Consider the following 13,967-nt stretch of genomic DNA (forward strand, 5'->3'; position numbering starts at 1 on the left):
CCATGCACCTTGTGGTTTTGCAGTGCTGTAAGGATCTTGCCCGTGGCCCAGTGAGAAGCTGCCCTCTTCTCAGGAGCAGCTGCTGGAGTCGTAGTTCCAGCTGGTACCCACCAGAGGATGCTGTTGGGAGGCTGGCTTTGGAGCACAGATACTGCTGTTCCAGGCTTGCAGCATCCTCCAGGGTCTCAACACATTGCTGGAAGGAAGGAAGCAGTCACAGGGCCAAACTAGGGGCAGAAAGCACCAGCAGCAGCTCCAAACCACAGGGAACAGTCAGAGGGAGGGCTGAAGGATTAGCAGGCTCCCTGCAGGAAACCAGCATGTTGCCACTAAGCTGCTTTCTCCTTCCCGCTACTGCTGGATCCCTGCCTGGAGCAGTTCTTGGTGTAGTCTGGGGCCTGGGCTACTGCTGGAAGGAGGACTGAGCTGGGAACAGGGCCTGAGGGCAGGCATGGAAGCAGGGGAACACTGGCTAGAGTTTAAAGTGTAGTGAAGGGCCCAGGACTCCGTCCCCCCATCATTCCAGAGGCAGGCGCAGCAACTTCCTCAGTTTCTTGTGCGTGCCCTTGGGGTTTGTGACAGGCTGACTTTGGACATGCAGGATGAGGGGAAGGAATGGAAACAGGAGTTACGTTGTATTCATTTTGGGCACATCTACACTGCACGCTGATTTTGAAATAAGCTATTTCGGAGTAAAAACTCCACACTACAGATGCCCATCGAAATAGTGTGTCCACACTAATTGGAGCCCAAATCTCAATTAAGCCCTCCCCCTCCTTCCCCCGGAAGTACTTTGGGCAGAGCATCAAGACAGCAGTCAGTTCCTGGAGCTGCTGCCTGGGGCTATCTGAGGCTCATGCTTAAAGGGACCCCTCTGTACAGTCATGTCTCAGGCTCTTCTCCATTGCCTACCTCCTTGAGGGACAGCAAACTTCCCACTGTGTGCTCTTTCAGACACCACAGCTCTCCAGCATGCAGTGTAGATGTGCCCGAAATGAATGGATGAGCCTCATTGTGGCTGTTTGCTCTGGACTGGTGCTCCATGTGCACCGGCGTCTGTACAATCCCCAATCCGAGAAGGCCGAGTGAGGAGCGCACAACCCCTCGCTGCCCACAGCCTCCCCTGAGTGTGTCCTGGGAAAGTAATTCAGCTCACCTGATGGGCCTTCCCCAGCGATGGGTGACATCGTGGATGGGAGGTACTGGCTGCAGGGACAGGCTGACCTAGCTGGTGGGCATGGTGTCACTGCTTGCCTCCTCCTCCTTCTCCTCCTCCTTGTTATAGTCCTCATCGTCCTCCTCCACAGCCTCACCCTCATGAAGACTGGCAGCAGGCGTGTCCTGGCCGGAGTCAATGACGAGGGGAGGGGAAGCAATCTGACCCCTCTCAGGATACCATCTAGATGGGCATAAAAGCAGCAGGTCCGGGGTGCTGCTCCTGATTGGGAGCTTCTTTCCCTGGCCTGAGAGTAGGCCTGGGAGCTTCTTGACCTTTGTTCTAACCTGGTCCAGAGTGCGGCTGTGCCGCCTCTGGACCAGGCTGTTGGCCATCTGGCCATAGACATCAGCATTTTGCTGTTTGGTGCCAAGATCCTGGAGGTTGGACTGGCCTCCCCAGATCTCGATCAGGTTCAGGATCTCCATGTCAGTCTATGAGGGAGCCCTCTTCTTTCGCCCCTGGGCAGGGGCTTGGGAGCTGGTTGCTGGCTCCATTGCAGCCATGTGGGGCTCGGTGGGAGCACGGGGCCCTGCTATAGCAGCAGAGAAAGCAGTGATGGCTGCTGGAGTGAGGCACAAGGCTGCCAGGGTCTACTTTGTGACACAAGCCCTTTCCCCTTTGGCTCCAGCTTTAAGGGCTGCAAGAGAAGGGAAGCAACAGAGTTCTGATGAGTGTGGACAGATTGGCCACTAGGCCAGGTGTGGGAAACCCTGGAGGCCACTTATTTTGAAATAACCACAGCTGTGCTGTCTACACACCCCCTGTTTTGAAGTAGCTATTTCGAAATAGGTGTTATTCCTTGTGAAATGAGGGTTACAGAATTTGGAATAAGAAACCCACTATTTCGAAATTATTTTGAAATAACGGGCTTGCTTGTGTAGATGCTCACCTTGTTATTTCAAAATAACGCTGCTGTGTAGACATGCCCTCAATGAATTCTAAGATCATTTGCTGATTTTTACATATTTGTCCCATGACTTTTGATCACGAGATATTGGCAACGCTGACTGTTCAGAGTCTTGGGTTCCTCAGACCAATGGTGGGGCCTGGTGTTTTCGAGGGTGACGAATACGGGCTCTCCCCTCCATTCCTCCTTTGTCTCTTCCAAATTCCAGAGCTGCCTCTTCTTAGCCTTTTAATCCCTCTCCCCTTGTGGGAAAATCCCTGGCTTTTGATTCATGCAGAGAGTTTCTCATGACTTCCCCAGCATCCATTGGCTATTATCTGAAGATATGGGTACTAGCTGTTGTGATATTTGGATTAAAACCAGAGCTGGCTTCAGCAATTGCTTTCCTACAGGAGCCTCTCTGGAAGTAGATCTGTATTTACACAAACTGTCTAGTTTGTACAGTGAAGGGAGACTTGCAAGGTTTACGCACAAATGGTAAAACCCATCGCAGCAGGTAAATGTGCCACCCAGTGGAGATCAAGAGGCGTTGTGTAGTTAATGATAAAGTATCTTGATATAGAATTCTGCAGCCTTAATTAATTGTTTTTACGTACACTCCTTTCCAGTTATTAAAAACTAGCACAATACCCTTGCTTGGGTCCTTAAGGTGGGGCGCAGGACAGGGAGCTAGAGGTGTACGGGGTGCAGGAGTCAGGGTTGGCGGGTGAGGAGGTGCTCTGGGCAGTGGACTGTGTGCATGTGTAGGGGAATGGGAAGGGAGAGTGGGCAAATCCCCCCCCCCCCCCAGATTCATACCAGGGTTGGGGAGTGAGAGCAAAGTGCACAGCTCATCTGCCTCCTATACTCTCCTGCCAGAGAGAGGAATGCAGCAAACTGCCCTTTCTCCCTGAAGAAAGAGAACAGCCACAATGTCCCTGTACGAATCTGGAAGGGAGGCGATTCAGCTCTCTCACCCTCCCTAAAGGGTGTCTGGGCAGGGAAGGATAGAGGATCGGAGATGGAGCAGTCCCAGATGGGGCGGGCACACCCCTAGCCACCCTCTTTTACCTGCTTGGTGATCCTGTTTATTTCTGTATGGTTTATGAGAAGCAATATCTTGCCAGGTACATCCCATTGTCCTGGCACAACCAAATTCATCCACTGCTTTAAGTTATGATAAGAGGAAGCTGAATACTGAATTTGGTGGTCCTAGTTCTTACTGTTTAGGAAGAGTTCTTGAACAAACAGACAGACAGACAGACAAACTCTCTCAAATATACAGTAGATTATGGTGCAGCTTTTCTTCAGGACATTTGCTTTTATTACCAAATGTATTATAGCGACAACAGGTTACAGCAGGGGTGGGCAAAGGGGCCTCTGTGGGCCAGATCCAGCCCACCAAACAGGTTGATCTGGCCCGTGGATGCCCTGCCACTCTGAGGGTAAGATGGTGGGGTGAGTTCTGGAGTGTCCTAGGGGATGGGGCGTTCGCCTCACTCCCTGCCCCCACTCCGCAAGCACCGGGGGATCAGGGAGCGAGAGATTTGCTTCTCCTGTCCCCAGGCCCTGACTGGCGTGGGGTTGCGGAGAGCTCACAAAGTCTTCACCTGCTTTGCAAGGGGGCAGGTGCCTACAGGAACTGCCAGTTATTCAGAACAACTGGCAGTTCTCTGTAGGCAGGGGGAGGGCAAAGACTTCACATGCTCCCCCACCTCCAGGCCAATAAGGGTCTGTGGGAGGGGGAGCATGGAAGTGTCCTGGCCCTGCCCCTTCTGCCAGAGGCCCTGCCCCTTCCAGGACTGCCCAGGGCCACTTAAAACATTAATGAAGTGGCCCCTCTGTCTAAAATTATTGCCCACCTCTGGGTTACAGTGTGCTCCCACTTGAGTACTACCTCTTTGTTCATTCTATGTCATAAAATCTATAGAATGTACAACATGACTAAGTTGACATTTATGGGAAAAAACTTCAGCTTTTGGAATTTCCCAACTTTTTAAAACTTAACATTACATTACCACTGGCTGTTTGCTTTTAATACGGAAGCAGAAACAGAACACGTTTTTTTTTGCTATGCAGTAATTCACGAGTCTTAAAAAGTAAATATTTTCCAAAATGAGGAATTATCCCACACAGAGAATGCACAGGTGATATGGAGCAATTCTTTATGATTGGTGGGAGACTCCTCTAGGAGTTGTGGACAAGGTCACGTGTCCTTTGGTGATGTAATTTCTATGAAAATGAATGTATTTAGTCCACAGGGACTGATTTATTATTTTGTCATTGTATGCTTTTCTTTGTTTTGCCACTCCACTTACATTATCTAAGGTAATTGATCTCATTTAAATACACAAACCAAGATACTGCAATTTAAAATTAATGTATTGCCCCTAATTATTCTAAATATCTTTGAAATATATTTACAATTAAAAACTCCATCCTTTGAACCAAATATAGGCATTTATATCCAACAGGCAAAGAATACAATGTCATTTGCTATGGCTACGTCTAGACTGCAAGCCTCTTTTGAAAAAGAGTGTCTAGATTACAACCAGTACTTTTGAAAAAGCAAGCCACTTTTTCAAAATAGAGCACCCAGGAAATCTGGATGCTCTCTTTTGAAAAAGCACAGTTTGCTTAACATAGCGCCTTTTTTTGAAAGAGCACATTCGAAAAAAGGTGTTATTCCTTGTAAAACAAGGTTTTCCACCATTGAAAAAACTGCCACATTCTTTCAATTTACTTTCGAAAGAACACAGCAGCAGTCTAGACGCAGGGGAAGTTTTTTTTGAAAAAAGCCCACTTTTTTCAAAAAAAAACCTGTAGTCTAGACACACCATATAATATTTTCCTATGCACAATTTTGCAAATCTGAGATACAGCTATCTCAATAGTACATGCGAAAAACTTCCCTTCCTTTTCCTCTTTCATCTGGTAACGTTCCTTTATTAGGGATGAAAAGCTTGACAAGTGGAATATGTTAGATATTTCAACCACCTTTCTAATGGCCAAGATGCCGATCCCTTTAGGATATAAGCATCTCTTAATTATTCCCCCATACAGTTAATAATATGGTTACATACAATAAATGACAAAATATTGAATTAATGTAATGAAATAACTTCTAAACAAGATTGGAAGTGAATTTCTAACAAATAGTTAAAACCATTGCCGAGGCTCCTCACTGGTAAATAAATTGGCTTAGACGACATTTGACAGAGATTGTCTTTGACCTGGAGGGTTGCTTTCCAGCGCATTGCTGATGAAAACACTTTTCTTCAAGTGCTTACTATTTGTTTTATGTGGCAGTCTGAGACACACTTCCACAGCTGCATAACCTGTAAGGTGCAATGGTCAGAGACAAGAAAATATGCGCTCCAGGGCAGAAAGGTAACCAGACACCTTTTTTTGTAGGGGGAGAGGCTAAGAAAGGTGATTGCAAACAGAAAAGAACTGGACAGAAAGGAGTTGGAGTTGAGTGTGGGTTGCCAGCTGTTCAAAACAAAATTCTGCAGCAATGGTACATTTTTGTAAACAAAGTAATTTAAGATAATGTATTAATCCTGTGGCCACTCATAAAAAAGAAAGAACTTGCTCCTTGAGGCTAAACTTCCCAGCTGCTTAGATGACAATGATCTTTTCCTCTTTCCTCAGAGAGGCATCACCTGAAGTTTTGTACTGTGCTTTATTATTCAGGATATTAGAATTGTTGGCCTCCCTTCTGCCCTGCACCTTAGAGAGAGGCAGGCATAAGTGCCCTGTTACTTACTATTGCACTTTGCAAACTACAAGCAAAAATCCACCTTTTTTCTGTTTAGATAGCATAATTAGTATATTGCAATTTATTTGGATAATTGGGCATCTGGGGAAACTGAAGACCAACACCTGCCTTCTGTTACATCCTTGCCAATGGTCTTTTTTTTAAAAATGTGTTTGTTTCCTAGCATTAAGGTCTTGCAGTATTGCTAGCTATTTTCCCTAATAGCTTATCATTTTCCTAAATGGAAATTGTTGGTTCAAGTGCTTGGTTTGGGACAGGCAAACCCCTCACTAGTAGGCTTTTGTGGTTTTGGTCTCTTCAATTCAACTGTCACCCTAATTGCTCATGCCCCTACCTGTCCCCATGTGCTAGTGGCTACAGTTTGGACAGTAGAAGTGATGATTTTCCTTGCATGGTTGTAATAAAGCACAGGCTGGGCTAGCAGGTGGTATTTAAAATGGAAATTTTCTCAATAATACAAATGAGTTTTGGGGGCCTCTTTTGGCCATGGAAAATCTCTCCCTATGCCACCACTGGCTAGGTAATCCTCCTTCTCTTAGGTGGAGGGAGGCAGGAAGAATTCCACACATTCACAACACCCACCAGTGCAAGAAATGGGGCATCCTGCCTAGCATATTGAGTTGGTGACTCTCTCTGGGGGTTGTCTCTCTTCTCTGGAAGTCTTTCTCTTTTGTCCTCCTTTCTCCTTGGCTTTCTTTCTCACACTCCGTGGTTGCTATTCTTCTTAGTGCTGGTGGGGACCATGGACACTTGAGGAACTTCTCTTCCTTTCCCTTGCCCAGAAGGGAGCAGATTATGTTGTCTCCTGCAACAGAGCAGATCTGAATACATGATGGCCAAGCATTTTGAACAGCTGAAATAATTCAGCAGCCCCTACCTGCAGTGGTATTGACTGACTTCTGCATTATATTTCCAAGGGCTCCATAGCCCTACTAACTGTAAATGAAAACTGCCCAATGGGCCTGACTTAAACAGCAGTGGAACTGCCCCAGGGAAGTGGGGAGGTGAAATTGATTTCAATGGGATCATACATAGGCCAGCGTGGAAATGTCCAAGAGGGTGGGGGATGTGTGTAGGTCAGTGGGGGTGAAGGTGGTAGCCAAATGAGTTGCTTAACCAGTGCACTGGTCACAAACTTGGTGTGCATCTGCAGGTTGCATTTGTTGCTACACTTTGCCTTGTAGTCTGGCTGATCCAGCCCTGATCTTTGTAGGGGTCTTTGAGTCCCACTGGCTGATACACAATCCATAAAGCATAGAAAATGACCACAAAAATAAGACTTGTGTGTATCTGTGGGTGTCTCTATTTCAGGCTGTTCCTTGCAAGTCCCTACAGGAAACTTCTAGTTAAAACGCCCTCCCCCCTCCCATCAGCTGAGAAATGATCTTAGCAAAGCTGAGCTTTTTCTCAGGCACAGGGACCGCCGGTAGCACTATCCCTTTAAATTCCAGCTGTGCGGCTAGGAAACAGCACCACTCGCAGCAAAGCGCTGGGCTGGGGCTGCTGGTGTGAGACTGTCCTTTTGCTTCCAGGCTCTGGCAGGCAGGCGAAGATCTGATCACCCTGCTGAGTCCTCTGGGGGAGGGAGAGAGGAAAACGGGGGAGGGGGTGTGTGTGTGAGAGAGAGACAGAGCGAGACATACACAGAGGAAGAGGCATAGAGCTCCTGCTCGGGGCTCATCTGCTCCTTGGATCAGTTTCCTCCTTGGTGGTGGAGAGGATGAGGGTGGCTTTTTTCCCCCCCTCCTCAAGATGATTTCCATAGTAACCTGATCAAGTGGTGCAATTTAGCAAACTGAGGATTTTCACTGCCCCCCCCCAGAATGACATCTGACAGGTAAGGCTACAATATCCAGTGCGTAGCTATTTAAATCACTTAGATGCTTCAAAAGTTCTTTTTTTAAAAAAATATCAGCTACCCAGAAAGAATTCTGGTTCTGTTTAAATAATGATGAAATTTCAGGGGGCTGAAATACCTCCTCCCCCAACAACACACAGGATCTCTCTTTTTATTGTCTAATAATTCTGCCCTCCCCAATATTGTCCTGAGAGGGTGAAGGGATGTGTTTGCATAGAGGAGTCTGGCCAGGCTACTAATGCAGAGGGCCAAGCATTTGGCTCTGAGGAGCAGGTTGGGGACTGTCTACTTTGAAAATGAGTGTTTGCTCCAACGGCTTGTGCGTGGATGGTTGTTTTAATGCAGCAGCATCACCTACATGGCCAGTCCCCCGGCTGGCTTTGGGGGCGTTGGAGCAGTAAGTGGGATGTGTTGCCTGGGGTTTCCAGCACATAAAAGGAGGATGCTTGCTTACCTTCTTTGTTTGTTTCTAGATTGGCTTTTATTCCCTTTGTTTCTCCCCTTTTTGGTGCCCCCCCCCCATCCCCTTGCTGGTGCCCCTGGTTCTCTTCTCTTCTTCCTTCTTTCTTTTGTTGTTTGAGTGGGAGATTAAAACATCCACAGGGACTTTACCTTAAAAACTGCAACATGTACGAATGCAGCCACACAACCAGGCATTTTCAGTGTGGCCACCACCTATCTAGCTGTGTATTGGTACTTTATTGCTCTTTCTCAGATTCTGCCATAACACATTGTACCTCCACTGTGCTGCCTCATTACAAAATCGTAAATCCTGCTGAATATTTCAGCCTACTTCTGTGCTGGCTGCTAGAGAGGAGACATGCATTGTAAATCGGTATTGTGTGTGGCGTTAGGCATTGATCTAGGAGCTGGTACCTTCATTCCCCCCAAAGCAATCATGGAAAAGAAGTTGCTATTTTGATTTCTCTCTTTGGCCATATTCATGGTGAGCTGTAAGAGGCTGGCAGATGAGGGGGGTGTGGGCAGAAGGAGGGAGAGGTGAGAGGAAGGAGCTGTCGAGGCGGGCAGTTTTTGTGTGTCTGCGTGGTGGCGAGCGGGGCGGGGGGGGGGGGGGGGGCGAAGCCTCAGTGCCTGGCAGTTGGTGTGTGTGTGTGTGTGTGTGTCTGAGGGGAGAGGGGGAAAGTAGAGAAAAGCTGCCTGTTGTTAATTGCCTAGGTTACAGTTCCTGACTCTTTGGACTCTTCAGTGTCCTAATGCCCTCCATATTAGCTCACTATGTGCATCCATTCTTAGAGGGTAGAGGTCTCATCTGGGGTCTCGCTTGGGAAATGATCTGGAGAGATATTGGGCACTCACAACTTCCTTGGGAACTGGCAGTGCTCAGCATCCATAGGTGCTATGCCAAGAAACATCCAGCTGTAATATTTCCATCAGTTGTTGAGTTCAGTGTGAGGGTACTTGGTGCTTTGGGTGTCCTGGGAAACACAGGAGGTCAGATTAGATGATCTGGTGGTCCCCTCTGGCCTTACTCTCTATAAATTAGGAGAATTTATTGGGCAACATAACCTAGGATTTATTTATATAAAACGATGCTCCTGGGCCATTCGAAAGGGTTGCAGATCTATTTTCACACGTGCCCATAATGTAGTTTAGTGTGGGTCCATGTTGCTCATCTCATTGACTTTAAATTAAGTCTGCTCAATTTACATGTAAGTTCAAGCTGCCAGGCCCAAGAATTCTGTCTGGGATCTAAGAATCAAGCTGCGTTCTTTTTGTTTCATGCATCCTCACCAGCAAGACATGTTCTGTAGAAATTCTTCCTTCACTTGTATCTGTACTCCATCATTGTCTTAAAATATTGACCTAGGTGACACCCGCATAACCCTATTGTCTCTACATTGGGGAACATAGGTGTCGAACATGTACAACTCTGCAAGGTGCTCAGATGCTGCAGTGATGTATGGTATAAAAGTGTCTATATGAAATAGAATAAATGAGGGCCGATTTTGACCAAGCAGTTGTTAATTTCTTCCATTGTAGTACTTAGAGTACGTCTACACTACATGCTTATTTCAAAATAAGCTATTCCAGAATAGTTATTCTGAAATAGCTTATTTCAAAATAGCAGGCCTACACTGCAGGGAAGCCTCAAAATTAGTCCAAAGCTGGCTTCCCTAATGTAGACGTGCTATCTCGATTTAGAGCTGCAGGAGGCACTGGGGAAGAATAACTTAGAATGGCCCTGGTGATGGGCTATTTTGAAATAGCAGCAGTGGAGCATCTACACAGGCCTTATTTCTCAATAGCTATTTTGGAATAGGCATTACTCTCATAGAATGAGGTTTACAGATTTTGGAATACACTGTTCATTATTTTGAAATAATTTCAAAATAACAGAATGGCTGTGTAGACCCTCATGTTATTTCAAAATAACGCTAGTTATCTTGAAATAACGGTGCAGTGTAGATGCACCCTCAGACTACTGTGATTGCTGATTCTGGCAGGCAGCATATTGTGCATCCATCCAGCTATTTTATGCTAAATCTTATTAAACTATTACTGATATTCTGCTACTTGTTTGTTTGACTTGTATATGTCTTGTCTTTTAGATTTGTAACCTCTTTGGAGGCAGGGACTGTCACTTACTATCTGCTTGTATAGTGCCTAGCACAATGTGTTGGCTGACGTTGTTGAGGTTTATAGACGCTGTCACACTATAAATAATTAGCAATAGGAATAAGTTGATAGTATTACAAAAGTCCAAAATGTATACTGGGAAATAGTTTGAAATACAAGGTCAACAACTTCTACATTATCAATTTTACATTCATCTTGCATACTTATAAAGCTGCCCTATGAGGAAGACGAATCTTGTATTTCAATATAAAGGAAACTTCAAGCTATAATTAGGTTTTAACAATGGCTGAGCCTTTTACAATGTCATTGATAAGCACTAGTTAACATAGGAGCCCATTCTTGCTGCAGGGAATGAGATAATCTCTTGTTTTAGGGTTGCAATGTTCTGGTGCAATATACATTTTAGAAACTAACAATATAAATAATAGTGGTTTATTTGCTTGGATTTTTCAGTACCAAACACTTTCCAGATAGAAAAGTTCCAGGCCTGAAGATCTTGCATTTTTAAAAAGAGCACTCACATGTAAAGGAGAGTAAAAAGGTAGAACAATGAACAATAAAAGTAGCCATCTAATAATTAGCCTCATTCAGACAATGCAAATATTCAGTGAAACACATGACACACACATACATATTTATAGATTATATTACGTGACTCTAAAGTCATGTCATTTATAGTTACCTGTAGGCATTATGGTAGAGGTTGGACTTTGAGGGATCTTAGGTTCAGGGAGTGGTACATAATGATGAGACCAGGTCATAAACATAAAGTGATATGGGTTTGCTTAATAAGGTATGTGCATGCAAACAAAATGCATTTTAATATGGCTAAATAATAAGTATATATCTAGAAACAAAAAAAGTAGGGCATATTTACAACATGGGAGGCTCTGTCTACAGAGCAGTGACTCTAAAAAAAGATTTGGGAATTGTCTGACCATGAGTTGCTACTCTGATGCCATGGCCAGAATTATTATTTATTATTATTATTTATTATTATTATTATTAATCTAATTGATCCTTGGATACATAAACAGGGGAAACTTGAGTAGAACTGGAGAGCAGCATGTCCAGTTCTGGTGTCTGCTGTTCAAGAATGATGTTGATAAACTGGAAAGGGATGAGAGAAGAGCCATGAGAAAGATTAAAGGATTAGAAAACATGCCTTCTAGTGACAGAGTCAAAGAGCGCAGTCTGTTTAGCTAAACAAAGAGAAGGTTAAAGGGGAACTTGATCATAGTCTATAAGTACCTACACAGAGAACCAATGTTTAATAATTGGCTGCTCAGTCTAGCAGACAAAGTTATGTCAAAATTCATCAGCTGGAAGTTGAAGCTAGACAAATTCAGACAGGCAATAAGATGTAAATTTATAAGGGGTAATTAATCATTGGGTTATGGTGAATTCTCCATTAGTGGCAATTTTAAAAATCAAGATTGGATGCTTGGATTGGATTCAAAAAGAATTATTTTGGGGAAATTCTATGGCACTGGAATCTATGAGCCACTGAATTTATCTCTATTGTCCTGGTCACCATAATTTCTAGGCTAAAGACTTTAAGGCCAGACAGAACGGTCTAATCTGACCTCCTGCACATCACGGGCCACAGAACCTCACCCAATGACTGTCATAGACCTATAACACCCTAATGAGTTACTGAAGTCCTTACATCATGACTTAAAAGTCTTGAAGTTACAGATAATCCACCAGTGAGTGGATCCATCAGTTTAAACCATGAAGTGACCCATATCCCATGCTACATAGGAAGGAAAAAGCTCCCAGGTGTCTGCTAAGCTGACCTAGGGAGGATTCCTTCCTGACCACAAATGAGGCAGTCAGTTGGACCCTGAACATGTTGGTAGAACCCTGATCCTGTTGGTAAGACCCACCATCTAGACAGAAGAAGAATTCTCTGTTGTAGCTCAAAGCCCTCCCCACTTAGTGCCCATCTCCAGCTGCTGAGGATATTTGCTACTAGCAGTCACAGATGGGCCACGTGCCATTGTAGACAATCTCATCATACCATCCTCCCCAAATATTTATCAAGCTCAGTCATGAAGCCATTTATGTTTTCCCCCACACTGCTCCCCTTATGAAGATGTTCCAGAATTTCACTCCTCTGATGGTTAGAAACCTTCATCTAGTTTCAAGCTTAAACTTGGTGATGGACAGCTTATATCCATATGTTCTTGTGTCAACATTGGCTGTTAACATAAATAACTTTTCTCTCTCCCTGGTATTTATCCCTCTTATGTATTTATAGAAGGTAATCATATCTCCCTTCAACCTTTGTTTGGTAAGGCTAAACAAGCCAAGCTCCTTGTGTCTCCTCTCATAAATTACGATTTCCATTCCTCTGATCATCTTAGTAGTCTTTCTTTGCACTTGTGCTAGTTTTTAAATTCATCTTTCTTAAACATAGGAAACCAGAATTGCACACAGTATTCCAGATGAAGTCTCACCAGTGTGTTGTATAATGTTACTTTGTTTTTACTAGAAATACCTCACCTGATGCATACTAGAACTGCATTATCCATTTTTTTGTAGCTTCGTGCTGAAACTGACCAATAGACCCTGCTCCTTTTCTTCCTGTTACTTCCAACTGGTAGGTTCTCAGCTTATAGGAAATAGCAGATCTAAGGAGCTAGTTTGTAGATTACTCTGTTGTTCTTTTCTCTAGGTTATAAAGGAGGGAGTGCTGGCCATTCTGAGTCTTTCATTATTAGAGTCAGTTGTTAATCTTGCATTGCACTCTGAATAAATGAGATTTGTTTTAATTTGAGTTACCGCAGGAGAAAGTTCCAGAGCTAGAGGCATTTTGTTGAAAACACACACCCTTAACACTGGAAAGTTCCCTCATGGTCTCCATCAATCATAGCATCTCCTGGAACAAAGCAATCTAAGTAGTGAGCCCAATCCGGTGACATACTGCAACTACTGTTGACATTTGTGCAAGATGACAGTGGTCACATCTTGTGGGAATATACCTTGTTTTGTGCAACCATTATTATTTATTTTGTATTAAAATACAGCCTAGCAAACCCAGTAAGAGTCTGGGACCCATGTACTGAGCAATGAACAAACAGAGAGGTCTGCATAGGGGCTGTATTTTAAAATTAGAGGGAAACTCTGGTGGCAATCTAATTAGACATACAGCAACTGTGATAGGCTGAAGGAAGAAAGGCAGGAGGCATAATGGGTTACCAAAATAAGATAATGCCATTATATAGATTGGCAAATGGTCATTTTGATGGCTTTGAACATTTGATTGTTAAATACAAATTGTTTTAAAATGAAGTAAAATCCTCAGTTCTCTCATTATGCAAACAGCTCTGAGTGATTTCTTGTAGTCATCACAGCAGAATTCAGTCTTCAGGTAGTATTTGAAATACAGAAAGTCCATGATGTAGGCTGGATATAACCACATAAGATTTGGCATAAGACATAGAAAATGGTCTGATATGGGGTAGAAGCCAGGCTCACTGGTATGATTATTTCTGTCAGATTTAGTCAAGGCAGGAAATATGCTTCTGCTTGTGGAACAAGACAACAATTCACTTAATGTAAGTGGGGAAAAAATACATAAGAGCCAGTACAGATCTTCCCAAAGAGCTAATTGAGTGAC

General features: G+C 44.2%; 1 long non-coding RNA gene across 1 annotated transcript in view; it reads left to right on the top strand.

Moving 5' to 3' along the window:
• Window positions 1–7,313: 7,313 nt before the first annotated feature.
• LOC149525586 (uncharacterized) overlaps window positions 7,314–13,967 on the top strand; it is a 229,487-nt gene continuing 222,833 nt past the window's right edge. Inside the window, exon 1 of the long non-coding RNA XR_016350138.1 lies at window positions 7,314–7,723. This is a non-coding gene — a long non-coding RNA (uncharacterized LOC149525586). The remainder of the gene's footprint in view (window positions 7,724–13,967) is intronic.

Source organism: Pelodiscus sinensis, chromosome 1 (assembly GCF_052426305.1).
Source record: "Pelodiscus sinensis isolate ZL-2025 chromosome 1, ASM5242630v1, whole genome shotgun sequence".
NCBI classification, from domain to species: Eukaryota; Metazoa; Chordata; order Testudines; family Trionychidae; genus Pelodiscus; species Pelodiscus sinensis.